Source organism: Geotrypetes seraphini, chromosome 5 (assembly GCF_902459505.1).
Source record: "Geotrypetes seraphini chromosome 5, aGeoSer1.1, whole genome shotgun sequence".
Lineage (NCBI taxonomy): Eukaryota > Metazoa > Chordata > Amphibia > Gymnophiona > Dermophiidae > Geotrypetes > Geotrypetes seraphini.
This window is the reverse complement of record NC_047088.1, coordinates 169,913,210-169,926,625: the sequence shown is the minus strand read 5'-3', so window position 1 is coordinate 169,926,625 and position 13,416 is coordinate 169,913,210. Positions and strand designations below refer to the sequence as shown.

General features: G+C 46.9%; 1 protein-coding gene across 5 annotated transcripts in view; it reads right to left on the bottom strand.

The window, feature by feature from the left end:
- LOC117360536 (SAP domain-containing ribonucleoprotein-like) overlaps positions 1 to 13,416 on the bottom strand; it is a 179,429-nt gene that overhangs the window by 84,441 nt on the left and 81,572 nt on the right. The window lies entirely within an intron of this gene.

The following is a 13,416-nucleotide window of genomic DNA, read 5'->3' as shown; positions in this document are numbered from 1 at the left end:
AACCTTCCTATGAGACCTGGTGCGTTGAAGGTAATATGCCAACGCCCTCTTACAGTCAAGCGTGTGAAGCGCCGTCTCGCCAGGATGGGAGTGGGGCTTAGGAAAGAACACAGGAAGGACAATGGACTGATTGAGGTGGAAATCAGAAACAACTTTAGGTACAAACTTAGGATGGGTGCGGAGAACCACCTTGTCATGATGGAAGACAGTGAAAGGAGGGTCCGCAACCAAGGCCTGCAACTCCCCAATCCGCCTAGCGGAAGTGAGGGCAATCAGAAAAATCACCTTCCAAGTCAGAAATTTCAAGAGAGACTTGTTGAGTGGCTCAAAAGGAGGTTTCATCAGTTGAGCTAAAACCACATTCAAATCCCACACGACTGAAGGAGGCTTAAGAGGGGGACAAACCCTGATTAACCCTTTCATGAAGCGTGTCACCAAAGGATGGATCGACAAAGGACGCCCATCCAGATGTTGATGGAAGGCAGAAATAGCACTAAGATGCACACGCACAGAAGTGGTTTTCAAACCAGAGTGCGACAGGTGAAATAAATAATCCAAAACCGAGGACACCGGAACCGAAACCGGATCTAGGTGAAAAGACGAACACCAGGTGGAAAACCTGGTCCATTTCTGCGAATAACAAAGCCTAGTCGAAATCTTGCGGGAGGCTTCCAACACCTCCCTCACAGATTGAGACAGATCAGGCGAAGTTAAGGAGCAAGAAACCAAGCTGTCAGGTGTAATGACTGCAGATTGGGATGTAACATGGATCCTTGACTCTGAGACAGCAGAGAAGGAAACACAGGCAGAAGAAGAGGCTCCCTGGTACTGAGCTGAAGCAGCAGGGAGAACCAGTGCTGACGCGGCCACCGAGGTGCAATGAGAATCATCGTGGCAGCGGACGATTTGAGATGTACTAACGTTCGCATGATCAGGGGAAAGGGAGGGAACGCATACAGGAACCTCCCTTCCCAATCGAGAAGGAAGGCATCGGCCTCCAGACGGTCCCGGGAGTACATCCGAGAACAATACAGGGGCAGTTTGCGAGTCTCCGGAGAGGCAAACAGATCCACCTGCGGCGTTCCCCAGCGAGCGAAAACCTCGCGCAGAACTCCGGAGTGTAGAGTCCACTCGTGCGGCTGCAGAAGTCGACTGAGTTTGTCTGCCAGACAGTTCTGTTCTCCCTGGATGTAGACCGCCCGAAGGAAGATGTTCCGGGAGACCGCCCACTCCCAAAGGCGAAGAGCCTCCGAGCAGAGGGGCCAAGAACCCGTTCCACCCTGCTTGTTCACATAGTACATCGCCACTTGGTTGTCCGTGCGGACGAGGACTACCTGATTCTGCAATATGTGGACAAATGCTCGGACCGCCAGAAAGATGGCACGAAGTTCCAGCACGTTGATGTGACACCGACGGTCCTCGGCAGACCAGAGGCCCTGCGTTCGAAGACCGTCGAGGTGGGCTCCCCACGCGTACTCCGAGGAGTCTGTGGTCAGAACCTTGCGAAAAGGAGGGGTGAGAAACAGTAAACCCTTGGACAGATTTGAAGAGTCGGTCCACCAACGCAGCGATTTCCGCAAAAGCGGAGTCACCGCAATGAGACGAGACACCGGATCGTACTCCTGACGCCACTGGGAAGCTAGGGTCCACTGAGGAATCCTCAGGTGCAGCCTGGCGAACAGAGTAACGTGGACCGTCGACGCCATATGGCCGAGCAGCATCATCATGCGCTGGGCCGACACCACCGACAATTGAGAGACCTGACGGCCCATCCGCACCAAGGCTTCCAACCGCTGGGGCGGGAGATAGGAGCGCAGGCGCACCGTGTCCAGCACTGCGCCTATAAATTGAAGAGACTGAGCTGGGCACAACTGTGATTTGGGAAAGTTTATCTCGAACCCGAGGCTCTGCAGGAAGGCAATAGACTGTCGGGTCGCTGAGATAACCCCCTCCCTGGTCGGGGCTTTGATGAGCCAATCGTCCAGGTAAGGGAACACATGAAGCCCACGAGACCTCAGGGCTGCCGCGACCACCACCATGCACTTCGTGAAGACGAGGCCAGGCCGAAGGGCAGGACCCTGTACTGAAGGTGCAGATCTCCCACCTGGAATCGTAAAAATCTTCGGAAGGCGGGATACACCGGAACATGGGTGTATGCTTCCTTCAAGTCGAGGGAGCACATCCAGTCCCCTCCCTCCAAGAGAGGATATAAAACCGGGAGAGACAGCATTCGAAACTTCTCCCGGACCAGGAATTTGTTGAGCTTCCTGAGGTCCAGTATGGGTCGCAAGTCCCCGGTCTTTTTTGGGACCAAAAAGTAACGGGAGTAAAACCCCGTACCCCGCTGGTCCTTTGGGACCGGTTCGACCGCCCGAAGCACCAACAGAGCCCTGGCCTCGGCCAGAAGGATCGGCAGTTGCGCTCGATTGCAAGAGGCCACCCTTGGGGGATGATCCGGTGGCGATGACACAAAGTTGAGCGAGTAGCCCTCGGAGACGGTCCGGAGCACCCAAGCGTCTGATGTTATCTCGGTCCATGCCATGTGGAAGAACCGAAGACGCCCCCCGATGGGAAGGGGATCCTGTGATTTCGCGGAGGGAACCCGCCCCGTCCGCTCAGCCCGTCAAAAGGAAGGCGCGGGTTTAGAAGGACCCTGCGCCGGAGCTTGGGTTTGTCCCCCTCTGCCTCGCTGAGACGGACGTCTCGGAGGCGGCCTTGAAAAAGCCGGAGTCGACTTCTGAGGGTATCGGCGCGGCGGAGGACGGAAAGGTTTCTGTTGCGGGGGCCTAGGTTTGGGGCGGACCAGGGATGCTAACGAGCGCTCCTGCTCCGACAACCGCTTGGTCGCCGCATCTAAGGACTCATCAAATAACTCGGACCCCACACAAGGCAAGTCTGCAAGACGTTCCTGCAGGTTTGGGTCCATATCGAGGGTGCGAAGCCAGGCCAGACGGCGCATTGCCACTGCGAAGGCCGACACCCTCGAAACCAGCTCAAATGCATCGTACACCGCATGAAAGAGGTACAACCGCAATTGAGACAGGTTGGACATAAACTTATCAAATCCTGCTCTTTGGGAGTCCGGTAAGGAGTCTCGATATTGAGGAAGGTCCTTCACCATGCCACGCAAATAGGAGGAAAAGGTGAAGGCATAATTTAGAACCCTGGTGGCCATCAGGGAATTTGAATAGAGGCGACGACCAAACTTGTCCAGGGTCCGCCCCTCCCTGCCTGGTGGAACCGCCGCAGAAACCCGTGAGGGCTGTGATTTCTTAAGGGCAGACTCCACCAGAAGAGACTGGTGGGAGAGCTGCGCCTTTTCAAACCCTTTAGGGGGCACCGTCCTATACTTCGCTTCCATTTTAGAAGGCACAGACGTGACTGTAAGAGGGTTCGACAAATTCTTCAACCAGGTCTGTAGGAGGACTCTGTTGAGGGGAAGCCTAGGCACCTCCCTAGGAGGAGTGGGAAGGTCTTGCTCCTCCAAAAATTCTTTGGAATATTGGGAACCGACCATAAGGTCTAACCCCAAAGCTCGGGCCATGTCCTGAACAAAAGTGGAAAATGAGGACGGCCTGGCTGGAGGAGACGGGGTTCTCGACCTCCCCACCGAGGAGAGGGGAGAGGCCTCATGGGAATAATGAGGATCCCTGACCGACCCCGAGCCCCAGGATTCTCTTTCCAAGGCCCTCGAGGGGGAAGGAGAAGTTCTCCGCCTCGAAGAACCCTTGGGTGAGGACCCCGGGGTCCGGGGGACACTCTCCCACTTCCTCGGCGAGGCGGCCCGGGAAGACTTTCCATGAGGTGATCGGAGGAGCCTCGGGTTGTCGAGGCGCAACTCCGATACCTGCAGCGCCCCGCCCTCGAGCGGCGAGGAACGACCGTGCCTCCGAGGCGAGCCCCGCGGGCGCTTCGGCTTCCTCGAACGGCGCCCCGTCCGAGGTCGCGTCGAGGGCGAGGCGTCCCGGGAAGACCTCGAGGAGGAAGAGGAGGAAATATGGCGCACTCTGCGCAACTTTTCCTTAGGCCGCACACTCCGCTCAGGCGGCCCCCCCGAGGTCGAGGTCGAGGGCACAGCCGGGGCCGAGGTTAAAGGGGCCACAGTACCCGAGACCGAGGCCACCGAGGCCGGGGCTCCCGAGGTCGAGGGCGCCGAGGCCGGGGCCTCCGATGTCGAGGGTGCCCCGGCCGAGGCCTGCGAGGTCGAGGCCGCCGGAACCGCAGCCCGCTGCAACACTTCCAGGGCCCCCGACAGCTCCGATGAAATAAGAGCTCGGAGGAGGTCCTGAAAGGCCGGAATCCCCACGAAGGTCGGGAGTTCCGGGTCCGGAGCACACTCCCTGGAGGGCGACCTCGGTCTCGAGTAGTCCCTCGGGGTGTGCGAAGCCGGGGTCCGAGGCGGGGCCGGGGTCGACCCACTCGCCTTAGCCGGAGCACAGGATGGCTTCTTCGCTGACGGGGATGGAACAGAGGACTTACCCGAAGCCGGTTTTCCCGAGGACGCCTTCGAAGTCGAGGGCCGAGGCCGAGGTCAAGGCCGGGGCCGAGGCCGACGTCGAGGCCTTAGCCGGCGCGTCCAAGGCGAACAATTCCGCCATTCTGGCCTTGCGGCGGCGGAGGGCTCTGGCCTGAAAAGTAGCACAGCGATCACACGAAGCTGTCGGATGATCCGGCCCGAGACAAACAATGCACCACCGGTGAGGGTCAGTGATGGAAAGTAACCTCTCACACCGGCTGCACTTCTTAAATCCCGTAACAGGACGGGACATCAACGGAAAAGGAGGCCGGGAACGACCGACGTCCCGCGGCCACGGCTGCCGGGAGCCCCCGGAGCCCAACGAAAAGAAAAATATATATTTTTTTTTTTTTATAAACGAAGGAAAAACACAAAAAAGAAAGGAGCACCGCGAACCGATCGAAAAAACGAAACGCGGCAGCAGAAAGGCATACAAAACTGGAGCTCAAATCCACAGGGCTTTCTGGCTCCGTGGAAAAAATTGAACTGAGGACCACGAGGTGGGATGCGCCCTCTAGTGGGCGAGAAGGCATGCACATGCGTGGTGCAGTGTGCAAACTTGAAACTTCTAGCAAGTTTGCTTGAAAAGCTGTCCGCGCTGGGGCTCCGTAGATGACGTCACCCACATGTGAGAATATCATGCCTGCTTGTCCTGGGATAAAGGCGATGATACAGTAGTCAAGTAGACTCAGTACGAGGGATTGGACTAGGGTTCTGAATGCCGCTGTATTGAAATAAGCTTTAATGGATCTGAATTTCCAGAGAGTGAAAAATCCCTTTCTGATCAAGGAGTCCACCTGGTCTCTCATGGTTAGGCACTGATCCAAAGTTACACCTAGTATCTTTATGGTAGGTTGGATAGGGTAATTAAGATTATTGATACATAGTGGTGATTTGGTGTCAAGCGGATCTGGCGAAGCAACGAATAAAGTTGTCTTTTCTGAATTAAGTTTGAGCCTAAAGGTTGTCATCCAGTGCTCCATCACGTTTATGGCTTCTGAAGCTTTAGGAATAGTTTCAGAGATAGAATTAACGAATGGGATGATGATCGTAAAATCATCTGCATAACTAAATAGTTTTATCCCTAACTGGGTTAGCTGCGTGCCTAGTGAGGACATGTAGACATTGAAGAGCAATGGAGATAGCGGAGACCCTTGTGGCACACCGGATGGATTGCTCCAGGTATCTGAAAGTTCATAATTAAAACGTACTTGACGAGTGCGGGACATAAGGAAGCCACGGAACCAATTCAGCACCTCGTCCCTGATATCAATGGCGTCTAGGCATTGCAGCAGTTTCCCGTGGTCTACTAGATCAAAGGCAGAACTCATATCGAATTGCATAACCAGGGCATTAAGGCCCTTACTAAACAGTAGGCGCAGACTGTCTAAAATAGCCGCAATTACTGTCTCAGTACTGAATAACGGTCTAAAACCGGATTGAGTTTCATGTAGGAGAGAGAACTGATCCAGATAATCCATCAGTTGGGTGTGTACCAATCCCTCCATAATTTTTACAATAAACGGAATGGATGCTACTGGTCTGTAGTTGGATATTATAGCTGAAGATTCTTTTCGATTTTTTAGAATTGAGGTTATTATTATGTGACCATTATTAGAGAGGAACTTCCCAGTTTTTAGGTTATGAGCCAAATATTGCATCAACGATAATTTAAATATAGTTTAAAGATACTTGAAAAAACCTCCACTTCACATATGGACCTCCTAGCGTGTCATCTCTCAAGCATCACACTAAAAAATTCACTAAACTGCATGCTCAGTTATATAACACCAGGAAACTGGACCGCAGTAAGACCTGAATTCGAAAACTTCATATACCAAAACTCATTAACAGCTGAATACAACCTTATCCTTGGAGATCTAAACCTACGTTTCGAAGACCAAGCATCTAAACCAGTAGATAACTGTCTATCGTTCCTCAATGCCTTATCCTTCCAAATTTTAAACCCACAAACCACTCATGAGAAAGGACACCAACTTGACATCGCAGCCTTCATGACATATCAGCTTTCCACTCCAGAAATTCAAACATCAAATGGAATCTGGTCCCCTTCACTCTGGTCAGACCACTACACATACACATTCAACATCAACTGGACCAAAAACAAAACCACACCAAATTCCAAAAAAATAACTTACACCTCACGCCAACACATTGAACCCACCAAATTCTGGACAAAAATAGATGAAACAATTCAGGACTGCGACCCCAAGGACTTCATCTCACACTGGAGCAGCTTGAGCACAAATGTCCTTGATGAACTAGCCCCACTACAAACAAAAACTTGAACCAGCAGATGATCAGACCAATGGTTTGACAGCAAACTACTCCTACTTAAAAGACAATGCAGACGACTAGAAAGAAAATGGAGAAAAAATAACCTAGACCAAACGAAAACTGCCTGGAAAAAAAATTAACAAACAATACAAACTACAACTAAAGGACAAGAGAAAAAAACACTACACCAACCTAATAGGCACTGATACCCAAGATTCCAAAAAATATTCCGAATATTAAAAGATCTAACAAATACTAAACCCTACATGACCATAAACAATACACCCCCCTCCCCTCAGCCACCCTCTTAGCGGAACATTTCAGGAACAAAATAACAAATGCAAGAGCTACCCTCAATTGTACCCCATCCCACCTAAGTGAACACACAATTCAACCCACAGAAAAAGAATCAACTGCAGCAGACAGAACATGGTCCCATTTCCCCAGTATACATTGGTCAGAACTCAATAAACTCTACAAAATGTACAGCCACGCATCCTGTCACCTCAACCACTGCCCACCATACCTCCTAACATCTTCCAGTGCAAAATTCCGCACTCTACTTCTACTTTGGATACAAACCATGCTCGCAGATGGCCTTTTCCCAACTGACCTTAGCGAAATCATCACCACCCAATCCAAAAAGACCCAAAAGGACCAAATGACCAACCATCCAACTACAGACCCATTGCTTCAATACCTTTATATGTCAAACTAACAGAAGGACTAGTAGTCAAACTCCTCACCATCTAGAAGACCACAACATATTTCACCCCACACAGTCTGGCTTCAGAACCAACTTCAGCACAGAGACATTACTGGGATCCCTTATGGACACAGCCAGACAACATCTTAGCACAGGGAAAAAAATGCTGCTCTTACAACTGTACCTGACTGCAGCATTTGACCTAGTAGACCATAACATCTTACTGCAAATTCTGGACACAATAGGTATCTCTGATAAAGTATACTCATGGTTTGAAAGCTTCCTAAAATCCAGAACATACAGAATAAAATCGGATATAGTAAAATCTGAACCTTGGTCCAACCCCTGTGGCGTACCTCAAGGATCCCCACTATCCCCTACTCTCTTCAACCTATATACTGCCTCCATCGGAACATACCTGGACAATCTAGACATTATCTCCTATAGTTATGCAAACGACATTACCATCCTCATACCGTTCGATCAACCAAAGACCGTCATGACAGACACACTACATTGAACACTAGAAGCAGTAGCGACCTGGATGAAAGATCACAAATTGAAACTCAACCCAGACAAACAAAATTCATCCTCCTCGAAAATAACAAAGCCCCAACCTTAACCAATATAGAAATCAACTCAATCAACTACCCCATTCAAACCACCATTCAAACCTAAAACTATTAGGAATGACTATAGACAGATGCTGCACCATGCAGCCACAAATAAACAAAACAATACAGAAATCTTTCGCAGTTATGAGAAATTTAAGACAAGTAAGAAAATTCTTCGAAAGACTACAATTCCAACTCATAGTTCAATCCCTTATACTAGGCCTACTGGATTACTGCAACATCCTTTACCTCCCCTGCCCTGCAACAATGACTAAACAACTACAAACAATCCAAACTACAGCTCTGAGATTCATCTACTCACTGAAAAAACACGACCATATTACAGAGGCATACATCGACTCACACTGGCTAACAATTCAAGAAAGAATACTATTTAAATTCTACTGCATGCTATTTAAATCTTTAAAAAGAGACAGCCCAATCTACCTAAACAACTGCCTCTATACCAAAAACGTCACCCAGACATAGAAAAACACACACCCCTTTCACACACCCTCCAATCAAAGAAGTCAAACGGAAAAAACTGTATGACGGCCTCCTAGCAACAAAAGCAGCAAAACTAGATAACCAAATCTCCAACCTACTGATAACCACCCCCGAATACAAGATATTCAGAAAAGAAATAAAAACGATACTCTTCAAGAAATCACTGAAACACTCTTAACATCTCAATTACCTTCCATCCTCCCACCTTCATCCCGCCCCACAGATACTACCTATTCTCCTCAACTTCTCTTGAATCCACTAATGATCTTCCATTGTAACCCACCATTTATAACTCTTTTGTAATCCACCCTTAACCGCAAGGTAATGGTGGAATAGAAATCTCTAATGTAATGATATTCTGAAAACCTGACTGGCAAGGGAGTACTCCAGGACCGAGTTGAGAAACACTGTTTTATTGTACTTAAATGTTTCATTGTAAACAACCTGTGACATAATTAGTCAAAAGCAAGGAGCCACCTCTAAAATCTATTTTAATCCTTACTAATAAACCACTGATATACTCAATCACCTTCTCTCTCCAACCCACTTACTCACCCCTTTCAGCTCTCTTGATGGACTCTCTACCTTCTTTCAACCACCAAGGAGACAGAGGAACTTCAGACCTGTTGGACACTATTACTATGTCAACAACATGCAATTTTTTAAGATTAAACTTTTAAACAAGCAATTTTAAGTATTGCTAATCTAGAGGTCAAGCGGGGTGAATAAAAATCAATTATTTTTTAAAATAAAAATACAATGGATTTTTAAAATTTAAATTTTTAAAAAATAAAATGCCTTTTTGAGAAAAAAAATCTATCCAAAGATAGTTTTCTATTTTAAAATACATTATAATCTAAAACTTATTGATCATGAAATAAGGATTACATTTTAATTATGTAGCATGTGGCTGTATATTCATGCAATGTTTAATTTTTTGGTAAATGAATTTACATTAATCCACTCAAAATGCCACGGGCAATTTTTCTATCTAGAAGATATTATCACAAATGCTTGATTTTGCATTTCTCAAAACTGTGAATTTGTGTCTGCAGAGAATATGCTTTTTTTTCCATCCAAAAGTGTTATAAAATATATAGAGAGAGAGTTCAGAAAGACCTTAGCCCTATTGTTCCTTTGCAAATCGATGTACACAGAATCAGTCCCTTAACTCTAAGTGTTAAGTTTATATATCTGCACAAGGAGTAGAGTGTGAGGAGAGAGGGAGGGGCAAGAAGCCAAAAAAATGAATGTAAAAACTTTTGAACAGAATACTCCACAAGTCTTGTTATCTTTGTGTGTAAAGCCTGAGATTTATCATATTATTCTCTCCTTGGAGGAAAAAACCTATAAAGGCAGCAGGTCTTAGAGAGACCCAGTTTGGGAATATTTTAATGAAATTCCTCTACTTATGGTTAAGGCAAACATTATAACTAAAAAGTGCAAGGTCTGGTGGCCTGGAAACATCATGACAAATGCTTTGATGAAGATGAAAAAGGAACATGTTTGAACAGGCAGTATAGTATCTTCAGGTTAGTAAATGTTTTGATTTCATCATATTTCTTAAAAACTGTCATGAGGAATTGTCATAGTTGAACAAAAAAATATTTATTATTACCGCATGTTACCATCATTTTGAAATAAAGAGTTGAAACAAGCAAATGGAAAGATTAGGTACCTACCTCGGTAATAATCTTTCTAGCACCAGTAGCGATTGCTCAACAGCCGGAACTGTTGTTGCAGCAGGTTGTTTTGGTATGAGTGACCTGGCAGAAGATACACCCTGTATGGGAAAAACCACCTGCAGCTCAGCAGAACGATGGTGACATCTTTTGGCCTGCATCAAAAGACTCGATGCTATCGAGGCCTGTGATGCCTGCTGAGCAGCATGCACCAGTACTGAAGGATCACCAGCTGGTACTATCAGTGCCGCAGGTTGTCTCGGAGAGGGTGACCTCGACGGAATGCACACCTAGGAGGAGAAACAACTTGCAGATCCTTAGATCTATGGCATTGATGTGTGGTCTGCATCAAGAGACTTGATGCAGTAGAGACCTGCAATGCATGCTGGGAAGAGGATGACTCAAAAACTAGCTTCCCCAATGTTGATGCCAGAGTTTTCAAAGGTGACGGCTCCGAAGTTTTTCCGATGTCCAGCTTGAATATGATAGGCTTTAATGGAACGCTTTTGCAAGGTGGAACACTTAATATACAATTCAATCTGGTCATCAGGACTCAAGCACTGAGGACACCAATTATGTTGGTCTGTTATTGAAATAGGTCTTTGGCACTTGTAGCACTTTTTAAATCCTGTCATAGGTGAACGAAGTCCCATCAGGGAAAGAAAATTAAGGCCGAAGCCAGAGGTTAAACAAAAGAAAAGAAATACATTTATTTTTATTTTTAACTATACAAACAAAAGTAAAACTAGAAACTAGGAAAAAAGAAATGCAAAACGGGAAGGCAATGCCGACTAAACAGAATTCAGTCACAAACAGATTGCTTCACTCTGCGGTAACGAAGAACAGGAGCGGGAAGGACTCGCGCATGTGCGGTGCGGGCAGTTGCGAAGTTTCTTAAACTTAGTGACAGCACACTTTTCACGTTTAAAGCTCCTCCCCCTTGTATCCGGGATACAGAGGGAGCCTAAGGGAGTCTCTGGTTGGCTCAGATGCCTAAGACCCCGCCCAAGGGGAGGGGGCTTGAGACATATGAGCCAATCATGGCCTTAGGTCCATCCCCATGCATCATATCGTGCTTCCCGTCACTACTGATAGGGCTCTGCGCATGTCTTTATTGCTCACTGAGCGATTGAGTATGTGGGTTTGCTTGCAAATCATTTGCATGCATTTTGCATGCTGTTGAAAAATTAGTCTATAGTTAGTGAATCTAGCCCTATGTACGTGTTGGTTCTTTGTGTCCATGGCTAGGTTTAGGGTAGTTTCAAAAGAGCAATTCCTTAACAACTATGTTTCAGTGTATACCAGTGGTCTCAAACCCAAACCCTTTGCAGGACCACATTTTGGATTTGTAGGTACTTGGAGGGCCTCAGAAAAAAATAGTTAATGTCTTATTAAAGACATGATAATTTTGCATGAGGTAAAACTCCTTATAGTTTATAAATCTTTCCTTTTAGCTAAGTCTTAATAATAATATTGCAATTTATAGTTAGAGACATATGATCAAGAAACTGTTTTATTTTACATTTGTGATTATGATAAACATACTGAGGGCCTCAAAATAGTACCTTGCGGCCCGCATATGGCCCCCGGACCGCAAGCTTGAGACCACAGGTGTATACCAATGCTTCTATGCTGCAAGTTCAACTCCCTCTCCCAAACATATGCATTCAGCAATTTTGGAGGACTTTCTCAAAATGCCCAGTCTGATCTGGCCCATTTTCCCTAGTCTTTAGTCTTTCACATCATGTCAAATGAAGTCTTATTTTTAGATCATACACTAGCGTTTCAGGCAGCTTGCTATGATAAAGAATTTCGATCGTTGTTGCATAGAGTGGTGTTCTTCACAGACATTTCCTGCCAGTCCACAAGGCCAGCACGTGCATCAGGCCCAAAACAGTGTTCTTCAACCGCCGGTCCATGGTGCAATCGATGCGGCGTTATCTTTGAACCAGCTCCCTCTTCCTCACTGATTCAGTGCACAAAGCCATGGGTAGGGCTCCTACGTGCATCCTGCGCCTGAAGCCTTCTCTCTGACGTTGCAACATCAGAGGGAAGGCTTCCAGATAAGGCAGCTTTGTGCACTGCATCAGTGAGGAAGAGGGAGCCAGCCTGAAGATAACACCGGGGGCGGCATGAAATGGCCAAGCGGGAGCAGGCCAGAAGGTAAGGCATAGCATGGAGGGAGAGAGACAACAAAGGTAGGGGGGGGGAATGATTTTGTTTTTGAATTTAGTGATTGAATTATGTCAATTTTGAGAATTTACATCTGCTGTCAGTGTGCTTTGTATAGTTTAATGTTGTGGTTAACCATTATGTGTTGTTAATAAGATTATATTGTGTATCTGTGAAACATGAATGGAAAAAATAGTGTTACAATTAGTACTATTACGGGGCGGGGTCTGGGGTGGAGATTGGATAGAGATGGGTAGGGTCTGGCCCACGACTTAGCCCAATGTTCTTCAACCGCTGGTCTATGGACTGATGCCGGTCCACAAAATAATTCTTTTATTTCTGCTGGTCCATAGCTATAAAAAGATTGAAGAACACTGGCATAGAGCTTGTTAAACATTTCAGAACCCAGCTGAAAACCTATCTTTTCTCAAAATATCTGGCCAAATAGTTTTGTGTATTTCTTATGTTATCTTTATTTTTTTATTTTTTAAACATATGTTTATTAACAGTGAAGCCACACAAACAATCAGGTGACAGCAACGCCAGAGCATACAATCAGATACCACAATATATATAAAAACAACTGGTATAGTCACAACTATCCAAAAAATAACAGGAGGCCAGAAAGAATCCATGAACAGGACATAAGTGAAAAATCTCCACCCGAAGTCTGTGCAAGCTCCACCTATTTTTACTTGCGCCCGAAAAGCCTTTTCTTTTTCTGTCTTCTTTTTTGACCGCTCTTCTGTCTAGGAGTGGGGGGGAGGGGGATGCTTGTCTTGGGGGGGGGAGAGTGTGTCTGGGGGGCGTGTTTGTTGCTGCTCTGGGTGTGCTTGGTGTGCATGGCTTTTAGAGTAGGGCTGGGGGGATGTCTATTCTGTTATCTTTATTTTTAATCTTTTGTTAACCGCGTTGAACTTA